Raw genomic sequence first — 23,204 nt, forward strand, 5'->3', positions numbered from 1 at the left:
TGGTATTCTTGAAGCAAGCGAAATGGCATTTCCAGGACCACCAAGCTCCATCTTTTGACAGTTTGCTGATGTTCTCTGGCTTTAGGGATGCAATATTTGCATATGATTTTCCTCATGTTAAGGTGATGAATTTCCCCAGAAAACGTAAGAAATCTGTTTCAAATGACACAGCATCCTTTTGGGAAATTTTCTGACTAAGTAAAAGATGTGGGTATTTGTCACTTTAAAGCATGCCTCATCAAGCAGTGCTGGGGAGCAGGACAAAAGCAGGTAGGGGGAGCAGTCCTTGTGTTCAACGACCATCTTGTGGCAGTCCATGTGTAATACGAGGATTCCCTTGTCTGTCGTGATTTGCACTCAAGTCTAACAGCTACAACAAACCAAAGTTCCTCCAAGATCATACACACCATACAGTACAGATGCAAAAAACCAAAATGCATACGTTAAGGCATGGGAGATGGTTAAAAAGTCAAATAAAGTGAATATAATTAGGAAGTTAATAGAAGCAGTTGAATGGGATTAAATTAATGGGGGCACAGGCAGATTGCGGGGAGCACAATCAGTTTGCCTGCGCTGGTTGCTGAGCCAAGAGGCTGATGCAGGAAGCTCTGTAACAATGATGAATGACGGGGGGGGGGGGGAATGACATTTCACAGGGCAATGCTGAAATTTGAAAGCCCAAAGTCTGCCACTGATGACTTGTCAGTCATCCAATGTCACTGTGACTTCTGGTGGCAATTTTAAAGGGACTCGTTTTCAGCACGAATCAGCTCACTGGAGCTAGCAGTGCACCTCCAAAGGGATTCAAACCATGACTGAAGAGAAAAGCTGATCATTTGCAGACACAGTTTGAATCCAAATTGCACCTGCAAATAGACAAAAGGTGGGGGAGGGGGCTCAAAGCACCAATCAGCTAATTGGTGATGAAAGTGTGCCTTCACAGGCAGTGTTAGAAACTGAGATACATAATCTAATCAGCAAATCTAATCTTAAACCTGGGTTCCAGTTGCCACACTGGAATGTCTAGATGCCTTTTTTGGTTTTAGTGGAATTATTATTACAGTGGTACCTTGGGTTAAGAACATAATTCATTCCGGAGATCTGTACTTAACCTGAAACTGTTCTTAACCTGAAGCACCACTTTAGCTAATGGGGCCTGCTACTGCCGTGCCGCCGGAGCACAATTTCTGTTCTCATCCTGAAGCAAAGTTCTTAACCTGAAGCACTATTTCTGGGTTAGCGAAGTCTGTAACCTGAACCGTATGTAACCTGAAGCGTCTGTAACCCGAGGTACCACTGTGTTGTATTATTTATTTATTTATTTATTTATTTTAATTTCCGCTCAATACCACTTTCTAGAACAACTCTCAAAGCAGTTTTAAAGAACAAGCTTTAAAGAACAAATCTCAAAGCAATTTACAATACATTAAAGCATCAAATTAAACAATCCAGGGAGGGGAAATAACAAATTCATGCTTCAAGGAAAGTATTTCAGATCCTTCTCTTACTGACATTTTGCTTTTCCCGGTTGCCAGCCTGGTATCCAGAGATTTCCACATGGTCACAGCTGGACCTGTTGCAGACACAAAATGTGCCTTGCGCCTGGCTAATTTCTAACTGTTCACATGCGGTCACTTTCAGCTGATGGCTGCTAACAGCAAACTCCCTTAGAGTAGCCAATCCCAATGGGGCTTGTTTGTTTGTTTGTTTGTTTGTTTGTTTGTTTGTTTCCCACCTTCTTTGCTGACAGGGTCTCAAAGCAGCTTACAGATAAACTCAGAACAGCTAATACATTGCCAGATTTACGTATAAGCTAAACATGTTATAGCTTAGGGCCCCACTCTCTTGGGGGGCCCCAAAAAAATTAAAGGGGAAAAAAACCAGTTGTACATTTCCAAAATATAAGATAAGTTCAACAATTACGTTGATAAAATACATATTTTGTTATATGCAAATAGCTTTAGATACCTATTAGGTCCATAAATTACCATATAGCATATACTGAACACAAAAAACAGTGACAATTTGTTGTTGACAAAGGACAGCTGGACATAAAAGGGGCCCCATTACCTTCAGTAGCTTAGGGCCTCATCAAACCTAAATCCGGCCCTGAGCTAATAACACACACAGAGAGAAAAACAATCATTTAAAAACATGGCAACAGCCCTTTCATTAAAAACTGTCAGTTCCCCAAAACCTGTTGGAATAAGGAGGTGGAGGAAAGACTGCAAGAAGAGAGCCAGTCTAACCTTCCTAGGGAGCTGGCGTACAGCTTCCGGGTCATGTGGCCAGCAGGACTAAGCCACTTCTGGCGAACCAGAGCAGCGCACAGAATGACCGCTCCTCGCTAAAACGGGGGGCGCCCTTTGCGTGGACGCGTGCAGCCCCTAGATCTGGAGCGGCTCCAACAGCATAGGCTTGGCTTTGCCTTCCCTCAGGTGGGATACCTGGAGGTCTCCGCCTACCTCAGTCAGTTGTCCAATCCCACCTGGGGGGAAGCGTTGCCAAGGAGACCAGGCCAGGTAGGGGAGGGATTACCTGCCCACACAATAGAGGGAGGATCTTACCTGGGAATCCTCACTTGGCTCCAGAGCTTCTCCCACCCTACCCACCCTCAGTTAATGTCTTATTTTGCAGGTTAACTTTTCTTCACAGGTTTTGCAGGTTAACTTTTCTTCACAGGTATGCGGGCGCTGCTACCTTAAGGTTGCTGTTAAAGGGCCGGAAAGGAATTTCCCTGCATTGGCAGGTTTCGCCTTTCCCGTAGCAAAACGTCACAACTTTGGCGGTATCAGGCCTTGGGCGGAATCCTTTAGTCCATCTTCCTCTTTGCGGCGGCGATACCAGGGTTCCCCGTTAAAGGGGTTTCTGAAGGCAGGCTTTTGACCGTACGTTTGAAAGGTCGTCATTGCTCTCCCCTGCGGCGGCGGCGTAACGGGGGCGGCTATCTCTGCATGAACGTATGTTCTCCAGAGCTGGCCTATCCCCCCCCCCCACACACACACTGGATAACCCTGATGCTCCCTAGGTGCCCGGCTGGGGACTGGGGAGGGAGAACACCCAATGCCTGAGCCAAGGTCTACCCACATTTGAAATTTAATAAAGTTGTGGCCAATTTAATCCCATAGCACGTTGTCCTGAGTCGTTATTCCACATGACGGGGGGGACCGCGCGGGATCTGGGGACTCCGCCTGTCCACGCAAATGCCGTTTACCTTCCCGCCAGAGCGGGAGTATTTAACTACTTGCACTTCGTGCTTTTGAACTGCTAGGTTGGCAGGAGCAGGGACCGAGCAATGGGAGCTCACCCCGTCGCAGGGATTTGAACCAACGACCCTCTGATTGGCAAGTCCTAGGCTCTGTGGTTTAACCCACAGCACCACCCGCGTCCCTTCAGCCGGCCTATATGAGTGCTAATCAGCAAGTCCTGCTTGCAAAGGAACAAACAGCAGCTCATTAAAACTCCTGGTCATTCGTTTGCAACTGCATCCTTAACTGCCTCACATCTAATGTCACATCTGACATCAGGTGGGTGCAGTTTCTCCTGGGCAGTTCCTCCCCCCTGCCTTATATCTTGCTTCAAGAGGTTTAGCATTCCAAGGAGATAATAACCTGATAGGTGAGCCACACAGACCTGCAGATATTTATTAATATTTGCCTTGTGAAATGTTGCATTGGGGCGGGGTGGGGATCTTCAAATCTACTTTTGGGAAAAGAGATTTAGAAAAGCCAAGTACAATTAATTTTCAGTGTAATCTGCTTAGCCCGCTGGATATTTTCCGCAGAAGCTGAAAGGTGTTTCAACAAGCTAGCGCTGATCAGAAGCTGCAGGTGTTCTGCTAAAGTGCAAGGACCATTAAACCACAGAGCTCTTTTCTCTATTGAGTGTGACCTTGGCAGAAAAAGTGACTCTGGAAAAATAATTTATGATTTTGCAATCGGAAAAGCCGGGGGGGGGACACAATTAATGAACTGATTCATTTATAAAATGTTTGCAGCCATGTTGTCCCTTTTGGAAGAGAAATCAAAATATCAGCAGGATAATACCATTATTAAGGTAATTTTAAAAGTACAAGATATTTAGCATGCTTTGTAGAATGCTGCTTTGGGGTGAGGGTTAAGGTGGAGCCATGATGGGCAATGGTGTAATTTAGGTGTAACAAACCTGCTCCCCCCACAAAAAATAAAAGACTTCTTGTGTTAAGGAAAAGGATGGGAATTTGCACTGGAATGTGTAGGATAACAATTGCTTGATGCAACTTCATATAAACTCCCCACAAACGGATCAGAATCAATGCTCAGTAAATAGCTGCCATTGTCTACGTCCAGCCGCCCTGCAAAATTAATGCAAACAAATCAGGCTGAATATTCCTTAAACAGATTGTCTAGAAGCAACTTGCCATGCTGCTGCAGAGTGAAACAAAGGGTGGATTTTTCTATTCAGATCAGTACAGAAAATAAAATTGGCTCATTCAAAGCCAAGGCAGCACCAGGTGCCTTAATTATCTTTCTGCTGGATGTTGGTTTATTGCTGTGGTCACCAGTGCCTCGTGATCAGCCTCGGCACCTGCGTTCGGCAGAATATCGTGGCATTTTGCTAAGCATGATGAATATTGCCCAGATGGTGACTCCAGAAGGATGCATTTCACAGAGCATTCTTCCTGCCCTGCAGTTCCCAGTACAGGAATTCTGAATGTCATTCTAAAGACGGAGATGAACCCACATAAACAAACCAGCTAGCCAACAGAACGGTAAATTTGGAATAAAGAACCTTGGCAGAACTTTCACAGGAGATCAGGTGGGGGATGGGCAGATCATAAGACTCGAGAGCAGCTTGCACTTAATTCCCTATTTAGTGACATCATTTATCTTAAGCGCAACGGCTGGACCAAGTTGAAGACCACTGAGGAAGGCTAGGTGTTTATTACTATGAATAAAGAAAAGCCCAATTTCTTGATTCATTCCACATCACAGTATAGTTGGTGCACAGAAAGATCCTACAGGAAAATCCAGCACCCTTAGAAGCTTATTCATTAAAAAACTTATTGGTCTTTAAGGCAGTGGTCCTGAAAGGGTGTGGCATGAGAGGATGGCAAATGTGGCAGGAAGAATCAAGTACAGTGGTACTTCGGGTTACATACGCTTTGGGTTACATGCACTTCAGGTTACAGACTCTGCTAACCCAGAAATAGTGCTTCAGGTTAAGAACTTTGCTTCAAGATGAGAACAGAAATCGTGCTCCGGTGGCGCGGCAGCAGCAGGAGGCTCCATTAGCTAAAGTGGTGCTTCAGGTTAAGAACAGTTTCAGGTTAAGAACAGACCTCCGGAACGAATTAAGTACTTAACCTGAGGTACCACTGTACAGTCAATATTATACTTTGGGATTGATTCATGTTCTTGTGTAGTTGCATTGTTTTATACTTTCTGCATGTCCCATGGTCATATTATAAAGTGAAAAGATAAAGGGACCCTTGACAGTTAAGTCCAGTTGCGGACGACTCTGGGGTTGCGGCGCTAATCTCACTTTATTGGCCAAGGGAGCCGGCGTACAGCTTCCAGGTCATGTGGTCAGCATGACTAAGCCACTTCTGGCGAACCAGAGCAGCACACGGAAACACCGTTTACCTTCCCACTGGAGCGGTAGCTATTTATCTACTTGCACTTTGACGTGCTTTCAAACTGCTAGGTTGGCAGGAGCAGGGACCAAGCAACGGGAGCTCACCCCGTCGCAGGGATTCAAACCGCCAACCTTCTGATCAGCAAGCCCAAGGCTCTCTGGTTTAACCCACAGCGCCACCCGTGTCCCTATTATAAAGTAGTTGTGTTTTAGAAGTTTAGAAGTTGTATCTTTTTTAAGTGTTTTCCAGTATATTTCTTAACCATAAAAAATAATAATGTGGTGCAAGGAAATTTTTATTCTGGAAGTGTGGCCCAGAGAAGAAAGTTTTGAAAAGCACTGTTTTAAGGTATCACAAGACTCTGCATACTTTGTAGAGAAAGTTATTCTCTGAAGCAAGATGGTCATACTCAAATGCAAGCTTTGTGTGCAACAACTGAAATCCAACAAAGCTGATGAAGATAACTGATCAGTAAGTAAATCTGCAAGAATCCTATGTACTTCTGAATAAACGTGCATAGAATGGAGACACACAGACACTGGTTGGCCAATCCACACCCCCTTCCCCAATTCCCTGGCCTTCCCCTACCTAGTGGCCATAAAGCCACTCACAGCATTACCATACTTCATAGTGGGTTTTGTGTCAGCCTGGCGTGAAATTGGAGAAGAGGAGAGGCCAGAGAAATAGGTAGCCCTGTTCCTCTCGCTGTAAAGGCCTTGTGCTGTTGGTGGCCAGGTGAAGGTGGAAGTGATTTTCAGGAGCCAGGTTTGCCCACTGCAGTTCTTGTACACCACTGGTAAGTGGTGTAGTGTTGGTTGCCGGGGCCTGGGGCAAACACATGTGTGCGCACCAGGTGGGGGATGCCAGCCCAGCCCTCGCTGCTGATGCTGCTGAAGCAAAACAGGGTCGCACTGAGCCCCCTGCCTGGGTGGAGCCCAGCCAGCCAATGCAGTCCTTGGCAAGTACAGTGGTACCTCGGGTTAAGAACTTAATTCATTCTGGAGGTACGTTCTTAACCTGAAACTGTTCTTAACCTGAGGTACTGCTTTAGCTAATGGGGCCTCCCGCTGCTGCGCAAATTCTCTTCTCATCCTGAAGCAAAGTTCTTAACCCGAGGTACTATTTCTGGGTTAGCAGAGTCTGTAACCAGAAGCGTCTGTAACCTGAGGTACCACTGTAGAGAGGAGTACTGATCCAGGTAGGTGACTGGGGTCACCTACGTGGGGTCACCTAGTTGGTGCCCATTCAAAAATTGTGAACCCAGGACCATGGCCCCTCCTCACTTCTCATGTTATGCCTCTGTATCCTACTGTAGACAATTGTTTAAAATGCAGGTGAGAAGGAGGAAGGCAGAAACTCACAGGGCTCATCCGCACTTATCTTTGGCCCTACACTTTAAATCTCTGAGTCTGAGCGCTCTTTTTTTTCTTTTTCACCCTTTAGATTTCCTTGTGAAAAGCCACTCTTTAAAGCCAAAGCACAACAATCGGCAATTTGGATTTTCCACAGGTTGCTGTTTGTTCTGATTCAGCAATAATGAGCAGGTTTTCATGGGGAAAGTTCCAGGAAAGAAGAAGGAGGAGGAGGAGGAGGAGGAGGAGGAGGAGGAGGAGGAGGTAGCTTGGATACGTAGCTCTGAAGCACAGACTGTGCCTGGAAAGAGCAGAGGAAAGGTAAGTGTGGATAAGCCTACAGCGTAAAACTGCATCAAAGTCCACGTGCAGTTTATAAGTGAAAAGAATAATGAATTGTGAAATACAGTTTCCACAAATACAATTGGATGGTTTGGAAATGCAAAATCTGAGCAGAAATCTGCACTTCCCGAACCAATACACAAGCCAAAACAGCCATCTTTCAACATATGCACTTCTCTGAATTTTACAACGCAGTTCTCCAAAATGTGTACATCAGTGTAAATAATGTACAAAATGCAGTATGTTGTGGAAAATTGCAAACATATGCACATTAGAACATTGTGCATATTAGAAGCAATGTTTAGAAAAATAAGTATGATTTTCATGGGGGATTTAACATTCTTCCTCTGCTGCCAGACTGTGGAAATGAAGCAAACTGAGTTTAAGAATGGAAAAAGGAGAAACAGACAGAAACCTAAACAGACAAAAATCTGCCCATCAATAGCAAAGGCGGCCTTCTGCATCTGATGTCAGCCTGCATTTGTGCATTTCATCATCAGCTTATTTACGCCCAAGAACAAAGAGTGTGCAGGGACTGGGAAGCCAAACGTACTGAGATCAGCCTGCTCTTAACTTCTGCAAAGTTAATCTCCTGAAAGTGATTGGCAATCACCACAGATGGGAATGGGAATAAAATAGCACCAGGCTGAATTTAATTCTCTTCATAATAATAATAATAAAAACCCTGGCAAGGCTGCATGCATTATTCATGGCAAGTAAGTGGTTTACCTCAGCAATATGAACCAGGAAGAGGCTGAGCTTGCAGTATTTGTTGCCTGCTTCAGGAACTGTAGCTGCAAAAGATGGTGACCTCAGACTTCCAGAGAGTAGTTCTCATCTATGAAAATGAAAGAGCAAAGGAGTTTTCACCCCATGATTCGTCCTGTATAAAAGATTTGGGCTTTGGAGGAATTTGGGCAAATCCCATTACAAGCCACCCAGGCTTAAATATCTGCTTGCAGTCATCATCCTCTGTATTCTTTATTGAAAACAAATCAAATTTCCACTGAAAGCATTTGAGACTTTCATCTCTTGCCCATCTATGGAAGGGGGGGAAAGACTCTTCATCCAATAGAGTTTATTGCTCAGACTTCCCCGCTGATGGAGATGTTCAGTTGTCATATCTAGCTGCTTGGAAAATTATGAGGGGGGAAATAACCTGGTGGCAGTGGATCGCAATAGGTATAGAAACAACGTAGATGGCATCTAAATCAGGACAAAGGGTAACAGTATCATACTGGCTTTCAAGAAACTTATTCTTAGATCCAATAACAGTGTGAAAATAAAGTCCAGGAGGCCAAACGCCCCAAATCCTAGCATGTGACATGTTGCAATGCGTCTTTCAGACACGTGTAATTAACTTCAGTAAATTATGGCCCCCAACTGTATTTCAAATGCACCTTTGGGGGCTTATCCCCTATTTGGATTTGCAGCTTGCGTGTGTTTGGAGCTGCACTGAAGCAAATGGTCTCTTGTATTGTTGACGCCCTTCTCCTCCTCCCCACAGTCACTGTTGCTCACTCATCTTCACCCTTGGGGCTGAATGCGCACAATGGACTAGAGCGCGAGAGAGCATTGCTTGCATTCTTGGACAGGCAGCAACAGCAAGAAGGGGGGACAGCAGGACCAGGAAGTGGAGAAGCTCCCATGGGCCAAATTAGACCTGCCAGGCCAGCCAGATTGGCCTTTGTGCTCATTTTCTGCTGGCCCCCCCCACCTGTCACTGCCCTGACATCAGATGTGGGATTCGTAAAGCCCATCCAGGGCTTGCATTCAGCACTGCTTAAATTTGGCACAGAAGGCAAGCCCCGCTGGAACTGGTCCACTTGAGAGCTCTCACCTGGAGCTCCTGGGTGGAGGTAAGCTCTGCTGAAAGCAGCCAAGCGCTCCTTTTGGTGTTGAACTTGAGCAGTGCCAAAGGTAAGTCCTGCTGCCAAGGAACCATCAGGAGAGCAGGGCTTAAAAGATGCTTCAGTTTTTTCCTTTACAAAAGGGCTTGTTTTTACGTGCTGTTTAAATTCAGCCCCAACTTAAAGCTCCACTCCTTTGGTTTGCAGTCTTGGGTCCGCAAATCTTGGAGGTCATGGGCCTCAAGGAGGTTAAACTGGCCTCAGACAGGGCCAAGGCCTTTTTGGCTTTGGCCCCAGCCTGGTGGAACACTCTATTGCAGGAGACCAGGGCCCTGCAGGACTTGACATCCTTCTGCAGGGTCTGCAAGATGGAGCTGTTCCGCCTGGCCTTTGGTCCAGGCCCAGTTTGACCCCCCTCTATGGGACCCTGTAAGTTACCTCTTTGGCCCTTTTATCAGCTCACATGGGACCAACATGGATAGCTAGCCCTGGTGAATACTTGCGGTCTCTAACCCCATGGTTGTAATTCACGGGCAGTCATTTAATTTTATCCTGATTCTGATTTTTAAGCCATATTTTAATCAGTTCTTTGATTGTGTTTTAATGTATTTGATATTTGATGTTAGCCGCCCCGAGCCCAGTCTTGGCCGGGCAGGGCGGGGTATGAATAAAAATGTACTTACTTACATGACATCAGATGACTGAGAGGCCTGCCCACCTGTCCAAGGTGACCCAGAGAAACGGCCCCTTCTGGGTTCAGCCTGCTTGACAAAAGTGGTTGCCTACCCCCCCCGCTATAGGGACAACAGGGGCACCTTGGCAGGGATGGTTGAGCCTCAGCAAGTACCCAGTGATGCTAATCCCTGGTGCCACTAGGTCCAATTCATCAGTTACAAGAAACCTGAGGGGAAATGCCTCTGCTGAAACCTTGGAGAGGTCTTGGGGGGGGGGGGGCAAAGCTCCATCTTTGCCTGAAGTGAGAGTGAAGAAACTCTCCCGTCTGAAAACAAATTCACCAAAATTATTCACCAACACAATTCCCCAAAATCTCTTATCTGGCCCATATCCCACAGTCTTCCCAATTTGTATGATTTATTAGGTAAAGGTAAAGGTACCCCTGCCCGTACGGGCCAGTCTTGCCAGGCTCTAGGGTTGTGCGCTCATCTCACTCTAGAGGCCGGGAGCCAGCGCTGTCTGCAGACACTTCCGGGTCACGTGGCCAGCGTGACAAGCTGCATCTGGTGAGCCAGCGCAGCACACGAAACGCCGTTTACCTTCCCGCTGGTAAGCGGTCCCTATTTATCTACTTGCACCCGGGGGTGCTTTCGAACTGCTAGGTTGGCAGGCGCTGGGACCGAACGACGGGAGCGCACCCTGCCGCGGGGATTCGAACCGCCGACCATATGATCGGCAAGTCCTAGGCGCTGAGGCTTTACCCACAGCGCCACCCGCATCCTGTATGATTTATTAACATATAATAATTAAGCTCTCGCTGCTGTGTCTTAAGAATGAGCTATATCTTATTTTAGGGAGCAGCAGCTCCTGGAGACATGAGATTGATGGAGCAGGTCAGGCAGGAATGCCAAAGAACAAATGGGAAGAAGGGGAAGCATTAAGCAGAACTACAGCAAGGAGGTTTAAATCAAAAGAAGAACACCCGGCCCTTGTCCTGAAAGAACCTGGCTCCAGGGAGATATCACTTTTCTGAAAACAGGTCTGGCATCATCTGGTGGAAGTTAAAAGAAATAACCCATGAAATAACTCGCCAGTTAGCAGGCGTATATTGCAATAAGGATTTGCTCCGTGGCTCTCTTCTTCTTGGTAATGCGCTGCTTGCTCTTTCTATTTTGAGAACATTCCTGCATCAACATTAGAGCAAGAGCAAGCTTTCCCACCTTCTCCTGGTCTCAACAGAATTAAAAGAGCAAAGAAGCTCAGACTGGCATTCATAGGAACTAGAAGCAGCACTGAAGGCCAATGGTTGGGGTGGTGTTGGGATATGCATGTTCGTCTGAAGGATCACAGACTCCCCACCATGAGATATAGGAAGGTGAATATGAATACATAAGAGACATGAAAAAGCAGCAGCTACTCGGGAGCAGCACTCAGCACATCGGCAAAAAATTGCATTTCTGGATCAAACTAAAGATAAATCTAGCCCATCACTCTATTTCCCAAAATCCACTGTAGTTAGAATTTGCCTAAAGCTGAAAATCAATGGAAATGGTTTTTTAAATTTACATTTATAGCTCATCACATCCTGAAGGATTCAGACAGGTGTGACAAGCAAGACCTCTTCCAAGCAAGGAAGAATCATATTGAACCCAACTCACTGGAATTCCACCATTGCAATCTCTAAAGATCAACTCAAACAGAAGAAGAAGAGTTTGGATTTGATATCCCGCTTTATCACTACCCGAAGGAGTCTCAAAGCAGCTAACAATCTCCTTTCCCTTCCTCCCCCACAACAAACACTCAGTGAGGTGAGTGTGACTAGCCCAAGGTCACCCAGCAGCTGCAGGAGCAGAGACGTGAACCCGGTTCACCAGATTACGAGTCCACCGCTCTTAACCACTACACCACACTGGCGGGTCTTACACTACTTCTAAAACATACTCTTGGATTTGGGCAAATCTCCCATGGGAGGAAGTTCCATAGCTGTGTCTGAACCTTCCATTATGGTGCTGTCATTTGGAGAACATCTTCTGAGAGTCTCAGAGATTATAATAGGAAACAAGTAATGAGGTTGTCTCTTGTGCATGTAGGAACTATGGCAAGTCATTTAGAGTTTTTAGGAACCAGTGAGAGAACCCAGGAATTGTGAACAGAGAGACAGACAAACTCCAGCCAAAGCCCCCAAAGCCCTAAGAGCAGTTTGTCCATGTAACAGGGTCTCCACACATATAGTTCAGATGCAGATCACAGATCTCTCCATCCTGCATATTTTTGTTGGGAAACATGCATTTACCTCTGCCTTCTCATAAGCTATTTTAGTGTCCCGAAACATCATTTTATGATGCAATTAGTTAGGAGTGGATGAATCTCTCAGTTTCAGTTTCTCGTTTTTCCAACCTTAAGTTCAATCATCAGACAACGCTGTTTTAAGCCATTAGACTTTGTTTTGACTTTGGATTTTTCTCTTTCCCATTTAGGAATCTTTTCAGGATTATAGAAGAAGTTTTAAAATTAGGTCTTCTCATGGCTCAAGTAATCAATTTAATGATTTTAAACAACAACAACAGCAACAGCAACACCCTGCCAGTCTATCTCATGTTGCCACAAAACAGGAAAATGGGAAGGTCAGCTGTGATATTGTACTTGCTTACAACTTATCCTCCAAGCTCTGAAACAGTTTTCCTTGGTCTTTCAGGTCCTAATCTAGATGGAGGAGATGCTGGATCCAGCGACCAGCAAAGATGCCCCACACAATGTCCTGTTCCTGTATGGCTTTTGGAAGCTAGAGGAATCCTCCTGTGAAATTTCATAATAGGTATTATATAGAGCACCCACCCTTTGCAGATACTACAATCCTGGCTTTAAAAAAAAGCTTAACTTTTGCTTTCAGATAAGCATTATTTTGCTGGAAAACCTTCCACAGACTTTAATGGGGTGGAAAACCCTTAATAAAATTTTAGTTGGTGATCAGAGCTTCCCCAAACCAAAGAAAACTTGTGCTTCACAGCACAAGCACATTTACTACTACAACTACTACTATTTTCATCAGAATTGAAAGAAGTATATGATAGACTTTCTTTGGGGAAAGGGGTCAAAGTGCTAATTTCCATTACTTTTTACCTAGCTGTATCTCGGGCCATTTTTACCAGAGCAGTTTGAAATCTGGCACTTTCACAGACCATCTGCCAAGTTCCAAGTCATTTGCTCAAAAGGTGCCATTTATTATGTTGGCGTCCTTCTGCCTTGGGAGGCAATGAAAGAGTAATAGGGTGAAGTCAAACCATTGGAGACTTACAGCGCCTGTTGTGACTGTAGAGACCGATACAGGAGAGACATGTTTTATTAAGGCTTACAATGATGGAGTCCTTCTGTTGCTATGGGTCTTAACTATATGAGAACTTCTCTTGGCCTGTGTATGTGATAAAGGGGAGCCATACTGGGGTGAAGGTGTCCTCTTCTATTTGTCCCCATGTCAGTTTCAGTTTACTGGTTAGTTTTTCCTAATAAGGCTGTTTCCCATACTATTTGGTACCATTGGTCCAAGCTTACTCCTGACAGGTCTCTCCAGTGTCTGGCTATGATGCTTCTGGCTGCTGAGAGTAGATGGGTTATGAGCTCTTTATAGTTTGAGTGGGCATTATTATCTTGGAAGATGTTCAGTAGGGCCAGTTCTGGGGTGACTTCTAGTAGTTGCTCAACTAGACAACAACAAAGAACCCGCCAACAGCATTTGAATCAATCTGGCTAACCTGATCCACACACACACACGTGCGCATACTTTTGTAAACCAAGAAATCTTTAATAAAAATATATTAAAAACAAACAAGCTATATGAGAACTCCTGTGTTCCTATATTATAGGAGTCAGTCCCAAGCTCCTATAATGTTGTAATCTCAGCTGTATACTTAACAAAGTGTGAAGGTTTGAGGGTTTTTGAAAATAAAAACTTTGCCACATCTCTCTTTCTCTGAGCCTCCTGCTCTGGGCGGCCTCTTCCCCAAAAACACCCGCTTTTATGTTTGCAACCATACTCTGAAGCTTTGATGTTTGACAGCCTGCCTTGTGCAACCCTTAGTCAGCATTTTTAAGCATGCCACCTCCAGGGGGAAATGTCCCTTTCACAAAACATCTCTTCAGTCTCAGCATGAAATGGTCCTAATCCCATGGCAACAGCAACAGCCATTTACCAGCTGCAATGTTTAATTTTTTCTTTTTTAACTTTTTTAACTTTCATCTCCACTGAAGTAACGCTGGAAAAAGTAAGAGCTATTTACTGGGGAAGGAATCGTGCCATGAGAAAAAATAAATTAAAACAAATTCATTACCTGTACCATGATGTGCTGTTAGTTGCTACCCCAATCCTGCCAGACTGTGCGCCTTCATTTACTAAGCACCACTGCTTGGCTTCTAAGCTCTGCCTCCTGCATCTCAGAGTCTCAGCCTCCAGAGAAGAGTAACCGCAGTAACTACTATATTGCCAGCTATGTAACGAGAATGAAACCCAAGCATTACTATCTCTTTACTATGGTTGCCATGTGTCCTCTTTTTCCAGGACATGTCCTCTTTTTCATGGGTAGAGTCATCATAGCAATCCATAGTTAAAAGTATAAGTCGGCAAATGTGTCCTCTTTTTTGCTCTTCGAAATATAGCAACCCTACCCTTTCTCGTTTAGTCAGCTTCACCATGCAGTCATACTCTCCATCATTTCTCCACTGAAAATGAGGACGTCCTAAGGAAAAGTGGTACATTCCAGGATCAAATCAAATGGCTTCTGTAAATCTGGGACTTCCCTGGAAAACAGGGACATTTGGAGGGTCTGCTCATATAAGCTAGTTTCTGCTAGTCTTCTACAGGGAAGGGCATTCCATGAAAGACTGTCATTTTTGGCTAAGCAAGGAATCACCAAGAGCAGTCTTCTTCCTATTGCATGTACTATTCCAGAAATCAATGTTGCTCATTCCCCATGACCAGATCGTTCCAGTCTTTTTTTTCTTTTTCTGGAATGAGTCTTACAAAGTATTCTCTTGCCTGCCTCTAAAGCAGGAGTGATTAACACGCAGTTTGAGAGTAAAAAATGCCCCACATCAGTTTTTTTCTGCGCTCACCCTTTGTCGTCGTCGTTCCCACCCCCACCCCCCAAATCTACAACACTATGTTATGTATTATATTTTATCTTAGCTGCCTGAAGATTACACTCCATGCAACTGAAGAAATGCACTGTGGTCCACAAAGGTTTATGCCATAATAAGCTGGTGCTAAGAGATTCTTTGTTGTTTTGCAGCAACAACATGGAAATTGTTCAGAAATATTGTGTCTTTTTAAAAATTACCACTAGAGGGCAGTCGTATGCAGAAAGCAATCAGAAGGAGTACTTTGCTCTCCTATGAAGCATCCAGTCAGTTACGCATGAAATGTGCACATCATGGGTTATGTTATGTACTGAAGTTCTCACCCTGGGACAGCAGGGGGATACTGTAGATAGTTATGCAAATGAAGGGTCGAAAAGTGACGTTCAGTGATTGGATAGTTTTGTATGCAAACGAAGGATCGAAAAGTGACGTTCAGTGATTGGATAGTTTTAGAAAATGGCAACAGTTACATTGTTCTGGAGCTCTATATAAGCAGGCTGACTGAGCCCCTCAGCTTAGTTCTGTTCTGGCATCTGAATAAAGAAGAGCTGTTTGAAGAATCGTTGTCGTCGTCTGTTTGCCCACAACTTAACAGGTTACATGCGTGTTGCTGGCATGCTTTTTCACAGATTGTTTCATTGCAGGAATTTCTTAACGTTTCAAGCCGTTGCTTAAGTCTACAGGTAGCTCATCTTTTTAGTCTTACGACTATTATAACCTCTGAAAAGTTAATTTTTTAAAAATCTGAATCCATTGACAAATGGAAAGCCAGAAAACATAGTGGGGCGGGGGGCGGGGCGGGGCGGGGCGGGGCGGGGCGGGGCGTGATTGGTGCAGATCCTGTCCAATGGAACTGAACATGCACCAAGTCCCTGCCATTTGATCTAGAACTTCCTGGGAAGTATCAGCTCCGTCCCACGCAGAATGGTCTGTGAGCCATTTCCTCCACTGCCGCTTAGTGTGAGATGTCCCTGGTCTATGTGAGTTTGACTATGGGCAGCCATGGCTGCTATGCCCAGCAAGTCTGGAGACCTGGGAGTGGAAGGTGAGCTTGGAAACAGACATCAGTTCTGCCTTTTTCTCCAGCCAGCTGTGGCTTGTGCTAGTACGTTAGAGGGATGGGCTTCCAGGAGTGTCCCCGTGGTGAGTATACACTAGCAATAAGCCATTTTGGGGTAGACAGCAGTTGCCCCCTGCCCTCCTGCTATCAACAAAGGTCTGGTGGACATGGATATCCCCTCCCTCCACTGCCACCACTACGTCAACGGGAATCATAGAATCATAAAATTGTAGAGTTGGAAGAGAGACCCCGAGGGTCATCTAGTCCAACCCCCTGCAAATGCAGAAATCTCAGCTGAAGCATCCATGACAGGTGGCCATTCAACCTCTTCTTAAAAACCTCCAAGGAAGAAGAGTCCGCCACCTTCTAAGAGAGTCTGATCCACTGTCTAACAGCTCTTACCGTCATCATCCCGATGTTTAGTCAAAATCTCTTTTCTCATAACTTGGTTCAGGTTCTACCTTCCAGAGCAAGAGAAAACAAGTTTACCCCCATCTTCTATATGACAGCCGTTTAGATATTTCAAGATGGTTCATCACGTTTCCTCTCAATCTCCTCTTTTCCAGACTCCCTCAACCGTTCCACATAAGGCTTGGTTTCCAGACCCTTGATCATCTTGGTTGCCTTCCTCTGCACACGTTCTGGACTCTAGACTTCTCTTGATGCCTTGAAGAGCATTAGCATTTTTTATGCTGCGTCTCACAGTTGACTCATGTTGAGCTTCTGGTCTACTAAGACCCAAATATCCTTTTTTTTTTTTTTGCATGTACTGCTGGCAACCCAGGTGTACTCCACTTTTTATTTCTGCATCTTGTTATTTATTGTTATGGTTTTCTTAGAATGTGTGTGTTGTTGTTGTTGCTTATTAAATTTATATGCTACCCTCCATCTGAAGATTACGGGGCAATTCACAACACAGAAATACAAAATGTGTTTAGTGGTTCTTGCTTTTATCTGTAAGCCACCTTGAGTCTCTGTCAGGGAAAAATGTGGGTTGCCTTGGCCCCACTTCAGACATGAACTAATTCATACATTTAAACACTTCTGTGTAGAAAACAGCACTCAACATACATGCTGATGATTATATATGTGAAACATGTGCACTTTGTGGGGGGTACACACTGTGGCATTTATGGAAGTGCTTTTTTACTGTGATCTACTTTAAATCCTACCCTTCATTGCAGTTTTACTTCCTGTTTCCTGTTTAATTCTCAGTTTATCAAATGTAACTTCCGGTTACTGCTAGGCTCCCGTGAGCTACTTACGGCAACGTACATTCGCCACACTTTTCACGTAGGAATTATGCCAGGCTGTACCAATCCACAGAGTCAGCCGTAATGCAAGGAAGACAGGGCAGTTACGAGTTCCTGAATGCAGATGTATTCAGTTTGTAGAGCACAAGGGAAATCGCAGATGCTGACATCAAAGACTGAGCCATATTTTATGCCACAGAGTCACATTCCTACCTGCCAGACACTCGCTGTACATCAAAACACTCACTTGATTCCCAGTGCTGCTCCTTGCGGTGGAAATTACTTCCATAGCCCTGATTAGAACCTGCTGCATCTTGGAACTTCTTGGAAAGAGAGAGAGAGTGAGGAGCAGCCCTCAACACGGCACAGCTGCCTGCCACATGAGCCCGTTAAAGACAACAACTACTAAGGATATCGTGATGGTTTGCAGCCTCTGATACATTCACCTCCAGCTGCACATGTCCCTCTGTTGTTTGGGCTTATTTTATTACCCTCTTACTCAAGAAAAGCATCTATAAACTACGAGGGAAATGCTGGAAAGGAGCCATAATTTCCCTTTTTTGTGTAGTTTTAAATTCTTACTTTTAATATGTTTGTGCATTTATATATTTCAACTGCGAAGTGCTCCACTTGCATTACTTCAGAAATTATTACCAACAGCCTTGTAAGGTAGACTATTATCATTTTCACTTATTGCCCCATCTCAGGGTTTTGATCAGATTTTTTCAGGGTTTTTAGCTTCCTCCTCCAGTCTCAAATTTGGAGAAAATATCAGGGTGAAAGGCCAGAAATCAGAAAATAAGACATTAAAATCAAGAAAACGTAAAAATCATTCAAACACATTGACATTTTGAACAATGAGGAAGCAAGCTGAACCTCCTGTAGGACATTTCACAGCCTAGGCTCCACCACCGATAAGGCCCTGCTATTAGTCAAGTTCCTCACAAGTTTCGCACAATGGCAGGACTGCCAACAGAGCCCCCTCTGCAGATCTTTATTGACAGGATGGCAGACACTCCTTTGAATTTTGGGGCCTAAGTCATTTAGAGTTTTATATGTCAGTATCCAAGTCTTGAATTGGGACCAATAGTGAACAGGCAGGAATCAGGCAATTCCAGTAAGATACATAATATTCCAGTCTCTAAGTTACCAGAACATGAATTGGTGTGGCAAAGTTATCTGGATCCAGGAAGCAGCCAAACCAGTTGGATCTCGGCAGAGGCACTCCTGGCTACTGAAGCCAGCTAGCAACATTACGGTGACTTTAATGGCATTTTATGACTTCATGGCTTAGAAGGATTTGACAGCAGCTGGACTGAAATTACAGTCACACCAATACCTGCTGTGGCCCGAACAGCTTGCAACTCACCAAACACAAGGCAGCCCCCCCCCCCAAATCTCGGCCTTGTCGTCTTTCAGGTACTTGAGAACCCACAGACCCCCACATACACTAGTTTTCATGGGGTGGGGCAAAAATATTTGAGTGGTGGAATGACAAGATTTTCAGCAATGTTTTAAGGCCCATTCTTGGATGAATTTGAGGTTAAATTGTAGAAAATAAAAGCCCAATATTCTATGTGCTTGAGTTAGCCAAGCGTTCATGAGCAAAGTGCTAATGTCCCTCAAGCCAGGAGCGAAACTAGGTTTCATTCGCCGAGGTTGAAGACCCAGTCAGGCACCCCAACACACACACACATTTGCTTACAGACACAGGCTGGGAGCCTCAGTGATGCCCCCTAGAGGCTTAACCCAGGGCAGTAAGAGCTGCTAACATCTGGGCCCAGCTATGTGGCAAGGCTCAGTCTTGATTTGGTGTTTGGGGCTGGTTTGAATAAAGGCGAGGTGGAGGGTGGGGGACTCCTTTGTTCCTTTCTTATGGACAGATCACTAGAAGGTAGAGCTTAGGATCACTGCGAATCCTAACTCAACAGGAATGGAGGACCACGCCAAAGACTGATGGACCCAGACGGTTTCCTGATGTTTCCAGGAGATTTATTACATCTATTAGAGGCTTTGTTGCATATTGTGTTGGTTTCTGAGGCTCAAAATGGCAGGTACTTGGACAAGGCTTCTCAGTTCTTGAGCTGAGGCTTTGGGAATATCCTGCCCTGGAAGATCCATTTGGCATTCTGTTTAAGACCAAATCCTTGGACAGCTCCACACCATACATTGGAACACACATGATTTCCTCAAAGAATTCTGGGAAATGTAGTTTTTTGAGGATGCTGGGAAACAATTCTCAGAGAACCACGGTTCCTAGGGTACTTTAGGGAGTGGCATCTGAGTTTCAACCTATTTCACTGAGCTGCCTTGAACGTGTCAAACTGAGGCAGAAAGGTGAAAGACAAACTCTCATCACTAACTAACTAAAAGTCAACGTGTCTTGCGAGCATGTGTTGCACTCACTTCTCGTAATGTTGTAGAAAAGGAAACAGCAACTGGAGCTAGCCAGTAAAGAAGGCAGCGAAAGATGGCAGGCTCTACATGGCTACTTGGGAGTAAGCCCTGCTCAACCCAAAGGGGGCTGGGTTTGCCTGTGTAGGGTTGCTTACTGTGAGTGAGTTGGCTGAGCTCCGGAGCATTTTCATCTGGGGCAAGGAAACAGAAAAGAGGCAGGAGGGAAAACGCTGGCGGAAGCATCCCTAGAAGAGAAGGAGGAGGAACCTGGCAAGAATCTTCCATTCTTGGGCAAGGTGATTGAGTGAGCGGTGGCCGAACAACTCCAGGCACGCCTGGAAGAAGCGGACCATTTGGATCCCTTCCAGTCGGGATTCAGGCCTCATCATGGGACTGAAACTGCCTTGATCGCACTGGTTGATGATCTCCGGTGGGCTAGGGACAAAGGTGAGAGCTGTTTCCTAGTTCTGCTGGATCTCTCAGCGGCGTTTGATACCATCGACCATAACATCCTTCTGGACCGTCTTGAGGGGCTGGGAGCTGGGGGCACTGTCATACAGTGGTTCCGCTCCTTCCTCCTGGGCCGTGTTCAGAAAGTGGGGGGGGGATGAGTGTTCAGACCCCTGGGCTCTCACTTGTGGGGTCCCTCAGGGTTCTGTCCTCTCCCCCATGCTTTTCAACATTTACATGCAGCCGCTGGGAGAGATCATCAGGAGGTTTGGGCTGGGTGTTCATCAGTATGCGGATGATACCCAGCTCTACCTCTCTTTTAAATCAGAACCAGTGAAGGCGGTGAAGGTCCTGTGTGAGTGTCTGGAGGCGGTTGGAGGATGGATGGCGGCTAACAGATTGAGGTTGAATCCTGACAAGACAGAAGTACTGTTTTTGGGGGACAGGAGGCGGGCAGGTGTGGAGGATTCCCTGGTCCTGAATGGGGTAACTGTACCCCTGAAGGACCAGGTGCGCAGCCTGGGAGTCATTTTGGACTCACAGCTGTCCATGGAGGCACAGGTCAAATCCGTGTCCAGGGCAGCTGTTTACCAGCTCCATCTGGTACGTAGGCTGAGACCCTATCTGCCTGCGGACTGTCTCGCCAGAGTGGTGCATGCTCTGGTTATCTCCCGCTTGGACTACTGCAATGCACTCTACGTGGGGCTACCTTTGAAGGTGACTCGGAAACTACAACTAATCCAGAATGCGGCAGCTAGACTGGTGACTGGGGGCGGCCGCCGAGACCATATAACACCGGTCTTGAAAGACCTACATTGGCTCCCAGTACGTTTCCGAGCACAATTCAAAGTGCTGGTGCTGACCTTTAAAGCCCTAAACGGCCTTGGTCCAGTATACCTGAAGGAGCGTCTCCACCCCCATCATTCTGCCCGGACGCTGAGGTCCAGCGCCGAGGGCCTTCTGGCGGTTCCCTCATTGCGAGAAGCAAAGCTACAGGGAACCAGGCAGAGGGCCTTCTCGGTAGTGGCGCCTGCCCTGTGGAACGCCCTTCCAGCAGATGTCAAAGCGATAAACAATTACCTGACATTCAGAAGACATCTTAAGGCAGCCCTGTTCAGGGGAGTTTTTAACGTGTGATATTTTACTGTATTTTTGCTTTCTATGGAAGCCGCCCAGAGTGGCTGGGGAGGCCCAGCCAGATGGGCGGGGTATAAATAATAAATTATTATTATTATTATTATTATTATTATTATTATTATTATTATTATTACTGAGGAAGCACAGACTTCCAGTATAAAGGGAGAACAGCAAGTAGGAACAGGCTGTGGCTGCAGGGGGGGGGGCGATCTGCCGTCCTTCCTGAGACAAGCTCTACCTTCAGCTTAGCCAGGTCATAAAATAGGGCCATAAATAGTCGTCAGTGGCTCTCAAACACCATTTTACAACCAGCTGGGAGTACAGATTTGAACTTTCTTCCTTTATAAGGCCCCAGCAAAAAGTACAGAAGGAGGGGCTGAAACTGGCTCAGTGCAGTAGCTCTTGAAGAGGGGCGCTTGACCCTTTCCCTCACGGCAACATCACCCGTCCAATCTTGCAGCACAGCAGGTGGGTCTTTCCATTCAGCTGCGCCTGTTTGGTGCGCCGCCTTCCTGATGCACTTGCACTCACTGCTAAAACACAATCCCGATGTGAGCCTATGCACAATGGCATTGCTGGTCATTAAGGCACACGTGTGCTTTTGTGCAAAGATAAAAACACAGCAATAACAAAAGCAAAGTTGGTTGTATCAATCAGGTGGGACGCGGGTAGCACTGTGGTCTAAACCATTGAGCCTCTTGGGTTTGCCAATCAGAAGGTCAGCGGTTCAAATCCCCACGACAGGGTGAGTTCCTGTTGCTCTGTGCCAGTTCCTGCCAACCTCGCAGTTCGAAAGTACGTCTGTGCAAGTAGATAAATAGGTATCTACTGCTGCGGCAGGAAGGTAAACGGCATTTCCGTGCGCTCTGGTTTCCACCATGGTGTCCTGTTGCGCCAGAAGCAGGTTTAGTCATGCTGGCCACATGACCTAGAAAGCTGTCTGTGGACAAATCCAGCTCCCTCTGCCTGAAAGCAAAATGAGCACTGCACCACATAGTCAAGTTTGACTGGAGTTAACCACCCCAGGGTCCTTACCTGTATCAATCATCTTTTTGTACAGCGGCCAGTGGATGGTCTCCAAGCAGGACTCCCCAGCAGTCAGTCTCCTGCAAGCCTCTCTGCTTCAAGTGCACCATCTAAGCTGCAGCGCTGGCTGGCCTGAACACCCAGTCAGCAGACCTGAAGGACTAGTCCTTGTCTACCGGACCCCAAAATTGCCTGGCTGCAATACTGCTTAATTGCTTGTTTCTGGTCCTGCCTGGTTTTGACTATCCACATGCCTGTGGAACTTCTGGACCTTGTTTGCTGTTCTGGAAATGGACCTCTTTCTAGGCCTGACAATATACCTGCCCACTTGGTACTTGTTTTTCTGGAGCCTGAACCCTCGCCACAGCCCAGCATGTACAGTGGTACCTCGGGTTACATATGCTTCAGGTTACAGACTCCGCTAACCCAGAAATATTACCTTGGGTTAAGAACTTTGCTTCAGGATGAGAACAGAAATCGTGCTCCGGCAGCGTGGCAGCAGCAGGATGCCCCATTAGCTAAAGTGGTGCTTCAGGTTAAGAACAGTTTCAGGTTAAGAACAGACCTCCGGAACGAATTAAGTACTTAACCCGAAGTACCACTGCACAATGTGCAGGAGCAGGTGAATGCACATTGGTAAAATCAACATAGGCTTGCGATATGGATATACTGATAAACAATCAGCCTGAGGGTTAGGAGGCGGCTGCCATTCAGGCTGGGAACATGTTGCTGGGAGAATAATTATTATTATCTTATTTTATTTTATCTTTTTACATAGAGTTAACCCTTGTCCCCAGCTTTGTACCTACCATTTTCTAGAATTAAATCACCCACCACCACACAGCTGCATTAAACAAAACAAAACCAAAACCCCAAAGAAGAACATGTTGGCCGATCTCCAGCATCAGGTCTCTT

The 23,204-nt window shown here is 45.7% G+C and overlaps 2 long non-coding RNA genes across 2 annotated transcripts in view; one reads left to right on the plus strand and one right to left on the minus strand.

The window, feature by feature from the left end:
* The window catches only part of LOC309350028, a 494,376-nt gene extending 483,769 nt beyond the window's left edge, over positions 1 to 10,607 (plus strand). Inside the window, exon 3 of the long non-coding RNA XR_014160268.1 lies at positions 10,261 to 10,607. This is a non-coding gene — a long non-coding RNA (uncharacterized lncRNA). The remainder of the gene's footprint in view (positions 1 to 10,260) is intronic.
* On the minus strand, positions 7,242 to 14,486 carry LOC309350016. Its single transcript, XR_014160257.1, has 3 exons — positions 14,162 to 14,486; positions 8,041 to 8,149; positions 7,242 to 7,270 (listed from the first exon to the last, which is right to left on the minus strand). It is a non-coding gene; the product is annotated as an uncharacterized lncRNA (long non-coding RNA).
* Between the last annotated feature and the right edge of the window lie 8,718 nt (positions 14,487 to 23,204).

Source organism: Podarcis erhardii (assembly GCF_964252035.2).
Source record: "Podarcis erhardii genome assembly, chromosome: 9".
NCBI lineage: Eukaryota > Metazoa > Chordata > Lepidosauria > Squamata > Lacertidae > Podarcis > Podarcis erhardii.